We start from the raw sequence: 13,046 nt of genomic DNA, 5'->3' as shown, positions 1-13,046 counted from the left end.
CGGACTAATGCTGTTTTTAGCAGAATTGCCATGGTGTTATTTTTGTGCAGAAATAGAAGTTCTCGGAATGACCTGAAACTTCACGGAGATAACTTTTGGAATAAATAAAAAATATTGGCAAAAGAATCAACCAAGGGGGCCCATAGCCTGGCCACAAGGACGGAGGGCACGACCCCCTGTCTTGTGGTCCCCCTGGACCTTCGCCGACCTCAACTCCATCTCCATATATTCATGTTTAGGGAGAAAAAATCAGAGAGAAGGATTCATCGCGTTTTAAGATATGGATCCATCGCCAAGCCTTGTTTCTCCTCGAGAGGGCAGATCTAGAGTCCATTTGGGGCTTCAGACAGGGGATTCCGTCGCCATCGTCATCATCAACCATCCTCCATCACCAATTTCATGATGCTCACTGCCGTGCGTGATTAATCCCATCACAGGGTTGCTGGACGGTGATGGATTGGATGAAATTTACCATGTAATCGAGTTAGTTTTGTTAGGGTTTGATCCCTAGTATCCATTATGTTCTAAGATTGATGTTGCTATGACTTTGCTATGCTTAGTGCTTGTCACTAGGGCCCGAGTGCCATGATTTCAGATCTGAACCTATTATGTTTTCATGAATATATTTGTGTTCTTGATCCTATCTTGCAAGTTATAGTCACCTACTACATGTTATGATCCGGCAAACCCGGAGTGACAATAGTCAGGACACTTCCCGGTGATGACCGTAGTTTGAGGAGTTCATGTATTCACTAAGTGCTAATGCTTTGGTCCGGTACTCTATTAAAAGGAGGCCTTAATATCCCTTAGTTTCCAATAGGACCCCTCTGCCACGGGAGGGTAGGACAAAAGATGTCATGCAAGTTCTTTTCCATAAGCATGTATGACTATATTCGGAATACATGCCTACATTATATTGATGAACTGGAGCTAGTTCTGTGTCACCCTATGTTATAACTGTTGCATGATGAATGCCATCCAACATAATTATCCATCATTGATCCATTGCCTACGAGCTCGTTTCATATTGATCCTGCTTAGTTACTTTTCTGTTGCCACTGTCATGATTGCTACGAAACTGCTACTATTACTTTTGCACCATTACCGTTACTTCCATACTACTTTGCTACTAAATACTTTGCTCCTGATATTAAGTATTTCAGGTGTTGTTGAATTGACAACTCAGCTGCTAATGCTTGAGAATATTCTTTGGCTCCCCTTGTGTCGAATCAATAAATTTGGTTTGAATATTCTACCCTCAAAAACTGTTGCGATCTCCTATACTTATGGGTTATCAAGAGGCAACAGATGGCAGGAATGGCATCCTATTCGTCAGCAGCCAACCGATTGGGTCGGAATGGAGGAAATAGCGTCGTATTCATCGGGAGGCAACCGATTGGGTCGGAACGTCAGGTTCATCAGGAGCCAACCGGCTTGGATGGAATAGCCTAAACAAGGTCTGGTGTACCGCAAAACGGAGGAAACAGACTTCTGTTCGAGCTCCCGGTCGAAACGGGGTGCTGTTGATCGGGAGGGGTCTAGCGTACCGCAAAATGGAGGAAACAGACTTGCGTTGGAGCACCTACAGTCAAAACGGGGTCCTGTTCATCGAGAGGGGTGTGCGTACCGCAAAACGGGACTCCACGGGCTACTATTCATCCACCGTCTACTGCCTTGCTCCAGCCTCCACGTGCGACTGTTCATCCACTGTCGACTTCCTCCAGCCTCTACATGCTGTTGTTCATCCACCATCGACTTCCTCCAGCCTCCACTAGCTACTGTTCATCCACGGGCTACTGTTCATCCAGCCTCCACCGGCTACTATTCAACCAGCCGTCCACAGGGTCCTGTTCATCCACCCCAACCGGCCCGGGTGTGTGGCGGCCTCCTCGATCGGGGTCCTGTTCATCCAGCGACAATAGCCTCTACTAACATGAGGTCCTATTCATCCAATCCCCATCGGGAACTGTTCATCCAACCCCCAAACAACGGTCACTATTCATCAAGAGACAGCTAGTTCGATCAGCTTCAGTTAGCAGCAGTAGTGAAGGAATCGCTCGGGTTCAGATAACAACCAAGGGATCGACCGCTCGGGATTAGTAATGTAGCTAGTGCAATCACTCGGATTCAATAAGCAAACGCCTCGCTCAGGTTCGGTTAGAGCCCAATGCCTTGCACACACGCACGTACGTGTATGAGAGAAATGGGCAAACCTCCGTGCATCGCTCAGCCCCGACTACCCACCTTAACCGAAAACTCCCTGGTAGTTTTCTCGCCCTCGCTTCTACCATGATTTTTTCCGTCATGGACGGCCGAAAGAATGTCATGCTGGTGCGTCCCCGGCCCGCTCAGGATGAAAATCCCATTTTTTTGTCATGATTTTTTTGTCATAGAAGTAGGAGCCCACCACATCTATGATGATACGTGGTTTTGTCACGATTATCATCATAGAAGTGTCATAAGCATGACAGAAAAAAATTGTTCGGGCCAAAATGTCATGGATGTGTCTTTTTTTGTTGTGAATTGCTTTGTGTCAACAATTTTTGGGGGTAATTCTCGGCTGCATAATCTTCGTGATAATCCTCGTTGCCACACATGAGATTATCTTCAGAGTTTGAACCAAACTCCTCATGACTTTAGGGTTGTTACTCTGTGTGCACTAGCTAACACATTAATCCCTTACTGTTTATGTCAAAAATCTTCAAAACATAAGGAGGCAAACTGTTGCACCAATAATCTCCCCCTTTTTGAACAACTATTGACAAAACAGAAAATCACCGAAGAAAGCTAGATATGCATAAAGTAAATGAATCGAGAGTGAGAAAGTGTTACTCTTCTCAAACATGAAATTGGCTCCCCCTAAATGTATGCAGGGAATAGTTTTGAGATTAAGAACTCCTGCAATATATGATGTATATGGAAGGAATTTCAATTATTCGAGATAATGATTCACACTGAAGAGATAAAATCCACTGAGAGCAAAGTGCAGTCATCCATAAGTTCTGCTAATATTTCCACCTGCAAAATAGATACTTTGATATAAATGGTGCAACATGAGGGGTTACTAATATTACAACACAGAAGTTTACATGAGTTTTACAACTTAGTACATAAATGGGCATAAAACAAGTTGCAAACTCGAGATAAAGCAAAATCAACAAAACACCAGAAAGCAAATCTATCGAAAAACTCGATGTAATTCACCCCTTTTTGTCAACAAGTGGCAAAAGGTGATGAATAACATGATGCAATAAGCGCGGGACACGGATCACTCCAAGGCTTCTCCTGAAGAACTATTTGTCTTGACTTCTTCTTCGGAAGTGACTTGAGGCTCAAAATTCCTTTCTCCTTTGTACCAGTAGACTTCCCTTTGGGGAACTTGGCTTGAGGTTGAACAAACGAACTCGACACATTTGGATCAACAGCTGGAGGAACACGAGTCAGAGCATTTCCTTCGAAGGGCTTCACGTTTGGTGAGGTAGCTTCAGATTCTTCATGAAGTTTGTGAAGCTTCAGGTGAAGGAGATCTGTAGTGGGCTCACGAGCAGGTAAGGCCGGAGTGATGCGCTCTTGGAAATCTTAAAGACTAAAGCCTTTGTCGATGTAGTCATATAACTCTTGGAGGTTCACATTCAGAAGTTGCTTTTCGGTGGACAATTTGCGAAGCAATTTCCAAAGCCTGTTCTTGTTCTCATCTACGATCAAATGCATCAACCTGGTTCTATTGTTGATAACATTGAGCTCTTTGGCGAGATGTTCTTTCTCCTTCCTATCATCTTCAATACGTTTTAGAAGAAATTGTTGTGTGTTCAAGTTGACTTCAAGCTATAATCGAGGCTGAGGAGAAAACATTCGGTCATGCTGAGGAAGTTGAGGACCATAAAACTTCTTGTGGTAATCTTGAGGAAATGTAGGAGATTTGCCCGAGGTCAAATCTTCCATGGCTTGCATGGTATCGCGAATGAGAGGTATAAAGCATTTATGCCTTCCCTTCGCCTGATACATGGTGTTCATGGAACGATTAATAACTTTTTGTATCCAAGGGGCGTAGACATTCACAATGAATGGATATTGAGCAGAACCCTTCAAGATATGAAGAAACATGTCTTTAATACCAAAGATATATTGTTCAGAGATTGCATAGATAGCACTCCGAAGAACATAAGAAATGGTTTTGTCATGATTCATGCCAGCCGATGGACAAATGGTGTAGGAGAGTAGATGATATAGTGTCTGGTTCTCAAAAAATAGATGTTCGGGACGGGGAGGACCGGAGTAGTCGCGAATCTTTTCCTTGTCCATTGTGCACTTAAAATCTTCATCATATGTTGGCCGATTGTCGAAATTGTGTACAAACAGCGCCGAGCTATTAAATCTCGGTTGTTGGCCGATTTCCTGGCCGAGTGGATAGAAGCCGAGCTCCCGCGGGAATATAGTACGTATTCATATTGCAGCTCCAAGATGTTAGCCGGACTGGGGCTGGGGTGATCCTTACATCCCCGACAGGCGACAATATTTGGTATGTTATATAGATTATTTACATGGATTCTAACAACACAGCCGAATACGAGGCCCTGTTGCACGGTCTTCGGATGGCAACGTTGATGGGCATATAATGGCTTGAGGTGCGGGAGACTCTAACCTCACTATCTCCCAAGTGAACTACGAATTTGATGCCAAAGACCCAAAAATGGTGGCATATAGAAATTCCATCCTTAAGATATCAGCCCAATTCAAAGGGTTAGAATTTCACCATGTCTCCAGAGACAGCAACCAAGCCGCGGACGTACTCGCCCACATGGGCGCTAAATGTGACCCATCCCTAAGAACACCTTCTTGGAATGGCTCTTCAAGCCATCCATAGTGTGGCAGGACCGGGATAAGGACGCGGCAGCCAATGGCCCCGAACAGATCGTCCCTCCTAAAATTGAGCCAGACGACGACATCATCGGTGGCCCAGTGCTCAAAGAAACACCTTCATCTCACGAAGTCATGGATGGAATCACACCAGGGACTAAGGCCTTCCTTGCCTATCTTCTATGGAAGGAGCTCTCCAATGATCAGATCAAGGCACAACACATAGTTTGGTGTTCTAAAGCCTACAAGGTACATGAGGGTGACCTATACAAGAAAAGCACTACCGGAGTCCTCCAGAGATGTGAAAGTGCTTCTTATCGACTAGAGAGGGGGGGGGGGTGAATAGGCTTTTTTATGAAAGTCTTCAAAAGAACCAATATCTTCGAAGACAAACAACCAAACAACACCTACAAAGTATGCATCGGAAGATTAACTACACTAGATAGGACATAGTCAAGGAAATAGTACAATAAAAGGATGAAGACAAATAGCCGCTAGGTAGAACAGATCGGAATAGGAAGACAGTATGAAGCAAAACAAGCAAACAGAATGAAATTCTTCACACAATTAAGTCAAATAGAGTAGGCAAGCAATGACTTCACTAGATGGGACGTAAGTAAAGGAGGGAGGGGATAGATCCAGTTGCTTTGTGAAGACAAGGATTTGGTAGACCAGTTCTAGTTGCTGTGACAATTGTACGTCTGGTTAGGGAGGCTGAGATTGAACTCAGAAGACCACATCTTCACCTTATTCCCCTTGAGATAATGCACTTAATCCTTTCCCAGTCACTCAGGTAAGCCTTCAAGGTAGACTCCAAACCTTCACAGACTTCGTTCATCAGCGCTCCATAATGACTCTCGGATCCTCAGAACGCGACGCCTAACCAACTGGAAGATCACAGTCTTCAAGTGTAATAAGTCTTCAGATCACGCAGACAGAAAGACTTCAGTGATGCCCACACTCTTTGGGCTTTGGGTGTTTTGGGTTTTGTCCTTGAAAGGATTCTCTCTCAAAGGCTTCAGAGGTGGGTTGCTCTCAAATGACAAAAGTCCTGCACTAACTCTAAGCAGCCACCAATTTATAGCATAGGGGTGGGCTATTTATAGCCTAAAGGCAACCTGACATGATATGTCCGAAATGACTCTGGGTCACGAAGGAACCGACATGTATCCAATGGTCGGATTTCAAACACACGCGACTGCTTGACTTGGGCTACAAGCAAAGCTGACTCATCCACCTCTGGATAAGATTTTCTCTCACTTGTCTTTGCTCGAAGACATAGGATTTGGGTTGAGCATCACGTCAGTCTTCTGACTTTGTTCACTTGGACCTCACTTGAGTGGTTCCTATGACTCAAGAAAGAAGAAAATGAAACTACGAAAGAAATTATGTCTTTGCACTCCATTGACTTCAAGTGAATGTCTTCACACATCATTATCTTCGATGTGAATGTCTTCACAAACCACCATTGTCTTCAATGTCTTCATATATTTTAGGGGTCATCTATGATAGGTAAACCGAACCAATGGGGGACTTCTACCTGTGTTCTCCTGTAAATCTCACAAACACATTGGTCCCTCAACCACGCTTGTCGTCAATACTCGAAAACCAACTAAGGGTGGCACTAGATGCACTTACAATCTCCCCCCTTTTGGTGATTGATTACAAACTACTTGAAGTTTTTAATGGGGATAAAAATATGTGGAAGTTAAAGTACGTGGTCATTGGCTTCATGAAGTTGAAAGGGCTCCCCCTGAAGATGTGTATATAAGTAATTTTCCTTTGAATGCAAATGCATATTGTAGGTTCTGCCTTGTGGAGATATCCTTCTATTCATGAAGTCAAATCATCGTGCATACAAAAATGTATTGAAGATAATGGCATGCACAATGATAAATGAGCGTTTGTAGAATGATTTGATGTGCATAAGATAAGAATTCAACCACGCATAATGAAGTAGCAGAAAATGTAGCACATTTCCCATATGGACTTAAGTGTTACAACTAAAAACCCAAGAGTTCATGAACGAGGGTTGCAAGACTTAACAAAAATATAGCGGCCGACCCATATGAACCCACTTGAAGACTATCAACCCATATAATTCTCCCCCTTTTGTCATCGAATGACCAAAAAGGAGTGAAAACATAGGGTGTCTAAGCGTTCCCCGGAGGTGTTGTTGAAGATGTTGGGGCATCCAGGTCGACGTTGGAGTTGGGCGGTGCAATAGGGCCGATGCAGCGTCTGGTGCAGCAAAGCCATAACTAGTGAAGTAGCATCATCCTCCTCATCAACGACGCATGCAACAACAGTTGGGGCAGATGATGAGTAATCAGAATCTTCAATGGAAGGTGTTGGACGCCAGTTAGCTAATTCAGGGGGCTTGGAGTCAAACTTGAATCGCTCTGTGAAGCCATCTGCAATGAGATCATCTTTAGAACAGAGCATCGTGAGGCTCTTCCAAGCACGCCGGTAGGCTTCGTGAGCAAAAAATGAGTTCTTGGTGGAGAGGTTACGAATATGATTGACATCCACAAGAAGACTTTGCATCTGACACTTCATCCAGTCATGATGCCTATCATGCTTCTGATATAGAGAAACAAGGAGTTGTCTGTCATTGTGAAACTGCTAGTTATCAACTAGAGGGGAGGGGGGTTGAATAGGCGATTTTTATGAAAGTCTTCAAAAGATGCAAGATCTTCAAAGACAAATAACCAACAACACCTATGCGATATGCAGTGGAAGATAAACTACACTAAATATACCATAGACAAGTATACAGTACAAAGAAAGCACGAAGACTAATGACAACTAGGTGGAGCAAATCGGAATGAAAGACACATGAAGCCGGATAGGTGAATGTCTTCGCATAGTGAAGTCAAATAGATCAGGCAAGCAAGTAATGACTTCACGAAGACAAACTGAAATGTAAAGGAGGTAGGGGATAGAACCAGTTGCTTGGCCAAGACAAGGATTTGGTAGATCAGTTCCAGTTGTTATGACAACTGTACGTCTGGTTAGGGAGGCTGAGATTGAACTCAGAAGACCACGTCTTCACCTTATTCCCCTTGAGCTAAGGACACTTAGTCCTCGCCCAATCACTTAGGTAAGTTTTCAAGGTAGGCTTCCAAACCTTCACAGACTCCGTTCACCGACGATCCACAATGACTCTTGGATCCTCAGAATGTGATGCCTAACCGGCTGGAGGATACATAGTCCTCAAGTGTAATAAGTCTTCGGATCATGCGGAAAGAAAGACTTCATTGATGCCTAACACTCTTTGGCTCTGGGTGTTTTGGGCTTTGTCCTCGCAAGGATTTTCTCTTTCAAAGGCTTCGGAGGTGGGTTGCTCTCAAACGACAAAACCCATGTACTAACTCTGACCAGCCACCAATTTATGGTGTAGGGGGTGGGCTATTTATAGCAAGGAGGCAACCCGACCTGATATGTCCGAAATGACCTTGGGTCACCAAGGAACCGACACATGTCCAATGGTCGGATTTCAAACACGCACGGCAACTTGACTTGGGATACAAGCCAAGCTTACTCATCCAACTCTAGATAAGATTTTCTCTCATTGTCTTCACTCAAAGACATAGGATTTGGATTGAGCATCGCGTCAGTCTTCTGATTTTGTTCACCTGGACCCCACTTAACAGTTTGGTGGTTCCTATGACTCAAGAAAGAAGAAAATGGAACTACGAAAGAAACTATGTCTTCACACTCCATAGTCTTCACGTGAATGTCTTCACACATCATTATCTTTAACGTGAATGTCGTCACAAACCACCATTGTCTTCAATGTCTTCATACATTTTTAGGGGTCATCTCTGGTAGGTAAACCGAATCAATGAGGGACTTCTACGTGTGTTATCCTACAGTTCTCACAAACACATTAGTCCCTCAACCACGTTTGTCATCAATACTCCAAAACCAACTCGGGGTCGCACTAGATGCACTTACAGTCTCCCCCTTTCTGGTGATTGATGACAAACTGGTTGAAGTTTTCAACGGGGATAAAATAAGTGTATGTTAAAGAACACGGTTTTTGGCTTCATGAAGTTGAAAGGGCTCCCCCAGAAGATATGCATATAGGTAATTTGCCTTTGGATGCAAATGCACATCGCATGTTCTGCTTTGTGGAGATCTCCTTCAATTCATGAAGGCAATTCATCGTGCATACAAAAATGTAGTGAAGATAATGACATGCACAATGAAAAATGGACGTCTGCAGGATGACTTCATGCGTAATTTATCATCGCAGTAAGAGGTAGCAGCAAAAGTGGCAGACGACCATCAAGGTTTAAGCGTCACAGCTCAAAACCAACAGTTCAAGAACGAGAGTTGTAAAACTTAACAAAAATAGGCACCCAACCCATATAGACCCGCTTGAAGACTATCAACTCATAAGCTTCCCCTTTTGTCAGGAATTACCAAAAACCAGTGAAGGCATAGAGTGTCTAAGCGTTCCCATGAGATGTTAGTGAAGATGTTGGGGCAGCCGGGTCGATGTTGGAGTTGGGCAGTGCAGAAGGGCTTGATGCAGAATTCTGATGCAGTGAAGCCATAGCTGGTGAAGTGGCGTTGTCCTCTTCATCAATGACTCATGCAACAATAGTTGGAGCCAAAGATGAATAGTCAGAGTCTTCAATAGATGGTGTATGAAGCTAGCTTGCAGATTGTGGAGGCCTGGAGTAAAACTTGAACTTTTCAGTGAAGCCATCTACTTGAAGATCATCTTCAGAGCATAGCAGAGTAAGGCTCTTATAGGCATGCCGATAGGCTTCATGAGCAACAAACGAGTTCTTGGTCGCGAGGTTGCAGATGCGATTGACATCGACAAGTAGACTTTGCATCTGACGCTTCATCTAGTCATGATGCCGATCGTGCTTCTGATGAAGTGAAACAAGAAGCTCTCGGTCATTCAGCACACGAACACGCTTCTGAGGCCTTCGAGCTACTGTGTTGGCTGTTGCATCTGTGTTGGCATGATGCGTTAGCCTTAGCTGACAGCAAGAGGACCAGCATTAGTAGGTGGATTTGGCACATGGACTACTTCAAGTGGTTGTGTGAAGCTTTGGAAGGCAGCATTGTCCTCACGAATAGGTTCCTTGGAAGGCTTGGGGTATACGGCTTCATGGGACATATCCACTTCAGGCAGAAAGACAACATGGTTGCACGCTAAAGCTTGATAATTGATGGTGGAGTGAAGCTTGATCAATCGCATGACCCATGGAGCATAGAACTTGAGGCCAAACAAATCAATGCCGGAAGTTGCCAACTGATGGGTGAAGAAATCTTGAGTATTCAACCTGATGCCATTGATGATGTAGAAAACCAAGGTCTTGATAGTCCCTTCAATCCTGGCATGAGGAGAATACCCTTTGATTGGCCATAGAGTATGCCTTGGTATGTGATATATGGTGCGTGGCAAATACTCAAGGTCATTGACAAATGGGGTATTCAACATCAACAGGCAAGGGCTTCATCATGCTCAACATTTGACTCATGTTGGGCTCTGGCTTTTGAAAGATGCTATCCAATTCTTGTTCATATCACTGACAACCTGGCTCATAGAGATCACCAGGAGTGGGCAGGGAAGTAAGCTCGATGATGTATTGAGCTTTGGCTTCATTATGCACATCACCTGATATCCACTCAAGGACCATGTCTCCGGGTCCCTGTTGTAGCTTGAGATGTGAAGAGTGGCATAGAATTGCAGCAAGAGTTCCTCATTCCAGTGCTCCTTGTCAATGACAAATGGGAGCAGGCCAACTTTACGAAAGCAGTGAAGAGCTTCTTCAAGGCATGGCAGCCCAGCAATGGCATCACAACACAAGCACTTGTGAGGGAAGATCTTGTCCTGGTTGTATAAAATGCATGAGTAATAGCTTCGTTTGTGGTGGCTCCAGAACCTGTCTGAAGATATCTTGGGCTTCTTGTAGGGATTCTTGGCCTTGTCAAAGAATGTGTTGTGCTCTCTGAAGCTTAAGACACTGAACGCACCTTGAGTAGTGACAACACTTGGAAGCCTTGGAAATATTGGCTTTGGCTTCTTCATCTGAGGCCTCTGCTCGATGTGATAGTCGTATTGGGGACTAGGAGGAACAGGAGGTGTCATGATAGGCCATTTAACGCTGATCAGCTTACCACGATAGAAAGCCTTCTGCATAGTGTAAGGGACAGGTGGAGCAGTAGCCACATCTAAGGTGGATGGCTGAATGTCTTCTGTGGCATCATGGGCTTCTGTCTGAAGGGTGGCTTTGGGCTGTGTATAGTCTTCAGCCATGACAACGTCATTTGCTTCAGTTGTAGTGGTAGCACTGGCTTTAGGGGCTTCAAGAACTGGTGGGTCGGGCACAATCACATCTTGATTCACACTTGGTTTAGTGGTAGGGGGAATAACAGCTTGATCTTCTTCTTCTCTTTCCTCGGTTGATGCAGCCAGAATATCTTTAGCCTCTTTGGCTTCAGACTCTTGAGCAATTTCTATGGGGATGGCTTGAGGGAACACTTGACGTGCTACTCAGCTTGTGGCTTGCACATCCTCTTCAGCAATGCTCGACATGGAAACCGTTGGCCTTGGGCCTCGGTGAAGCCTTCGGAAAGAGGGCAACGCCTACGGTGAGGGAGTGGTCTTCTCGATGTCTTCAGGGGTGTTTTGTGGAATCTCAATCACTGGAGTGGTGACTTGAGCTGGTGGAGTGCGAGGAATGACTTCATGGAGCGGTGTGTTGCTCTTCCGAGAAATCATCATGAGTGATTGGCATCATAGGACCGCCAATACTAATCTGTTCACTGCTCGAGGGAGCAGGCGATGATATCGACTTGGGCATGATCTGGGGAAACTGAGGAAGGACTTCATCATCAACAACATTGTCTTCATGACCAATGTCTTTAGCTGCGATGGTGTCAGTAGATGGAATATTTTCAGACTCATAAGCCTCTGTGGTAGCAGGCTAATGCAGGACTAGACGACGCTCGCGGTTGGAGGAGGCCAGAAGGGCTACAGAGATAGGTTCAACAACCAATGGATCTTGTGGTGCAACTTGATCTTTTCTTGAAGACTTTGAAGATTTTGTCTTCAACTTGTTCTTGGATGGAGCAGCATCAGAGGCTTCTTAATGCTTTCGCTGCTTAGCTTCAGCCTCATCCTGCTTCGTCTTCTTCTTCTCAGAAGCAGCTGATGGGACTTTTGGCTTCGAGCCAGTCATGCTCGCAGGAAAGACAGTGCTTGGTCTTTCCTTCCTTGGAGCTTCAGCTTCAGCTTGAATTGGCTTCTTCTTCTTCTTAACAACCAACTTGGGGTCAATGCCTGGATGCCCAAGAGCTTTTTGCTTCAAGGCCTCATTGTGAGCTAGAAAACATTTCTCAACATAATATTTGAGGCGCTCTCTAGATCCCTTGTCTTCATCACGACGCTTATCGAATTCAGCCTTGAGATTAGCCATCATACCCTTGAAGTTTTGAACATCTTTCACACTTAGTTTGGCCATGTGCTTGTTGAAGATGGCCTTTTCATGGTTCATCTTGTTCTTCTGCTCTATGACCTTCTGAGCAATTTCAAGTTCTTTCGTAATGCAACCTTGGAAACTTACACTGATGTCAATGGGAAGGTGCAGATCATCAATGGTGAGAGATGTGTCCTCAAACCATTCAACGATGAAGTTATTCAGAATATCAGCATTAAACAGAGGCAAGTCTTGAAAGATTTCCGCCTCCTGTTTTCTCTTGATCAGCAGCTCAAGGGCATCATCAGCAAGGTCTTCATCACTGGATAGATCAATGGTATCCTCTTCATGTCACAGGATGCTTTCTAGAGTAAGGCCTTGCCCTGGGATCCTCTTAGTCTTCATAGACGTATGTGACATGTCTTCAGACTACACACTAGATTCAGGAGGTGGAGATTTAGTGGATTCACATGTGAAGCTTTTGGTGCATCAAAAGATTTTGAAGCATTAGCCTTCTTCAGAGGCTTCGGGGGTGGAGCTTTTGTGTCTTCCTCATCCTCAGCAGCCTCTTCAATGATGGCCCTCTGTGTAGTGCAATGTGCAAGAAATGAGTCAAAGCCCCCAAAAGGGCCAACAAGATTGGGTTTAGCATCTCGACTCCCATCTAGCCGAGGTCGAGCTGGACCTAGATTGAAGTCAATCCCAAGGTCCTTCTTATTCTGAACGATAGTTTTCTTGGCA

Source organism: Triticum aestivum, chromosome 4B, assembly GCF_018294505.1.
Source record: "Triticum aestivum cultivar Chinese Spring chromosome 4B, IWGSC CS RefSeq v2.1, whole genome shotgun sequence".
Lineage (NCBI taxonomy): Eukaryota > Viridiplantae > Streptophyta > Magnoliopsida > Poales > Poaceae > Triticum > Triticum aestivum.
This window is presented reverse-complemented; position numbering follows the sequence as displayed.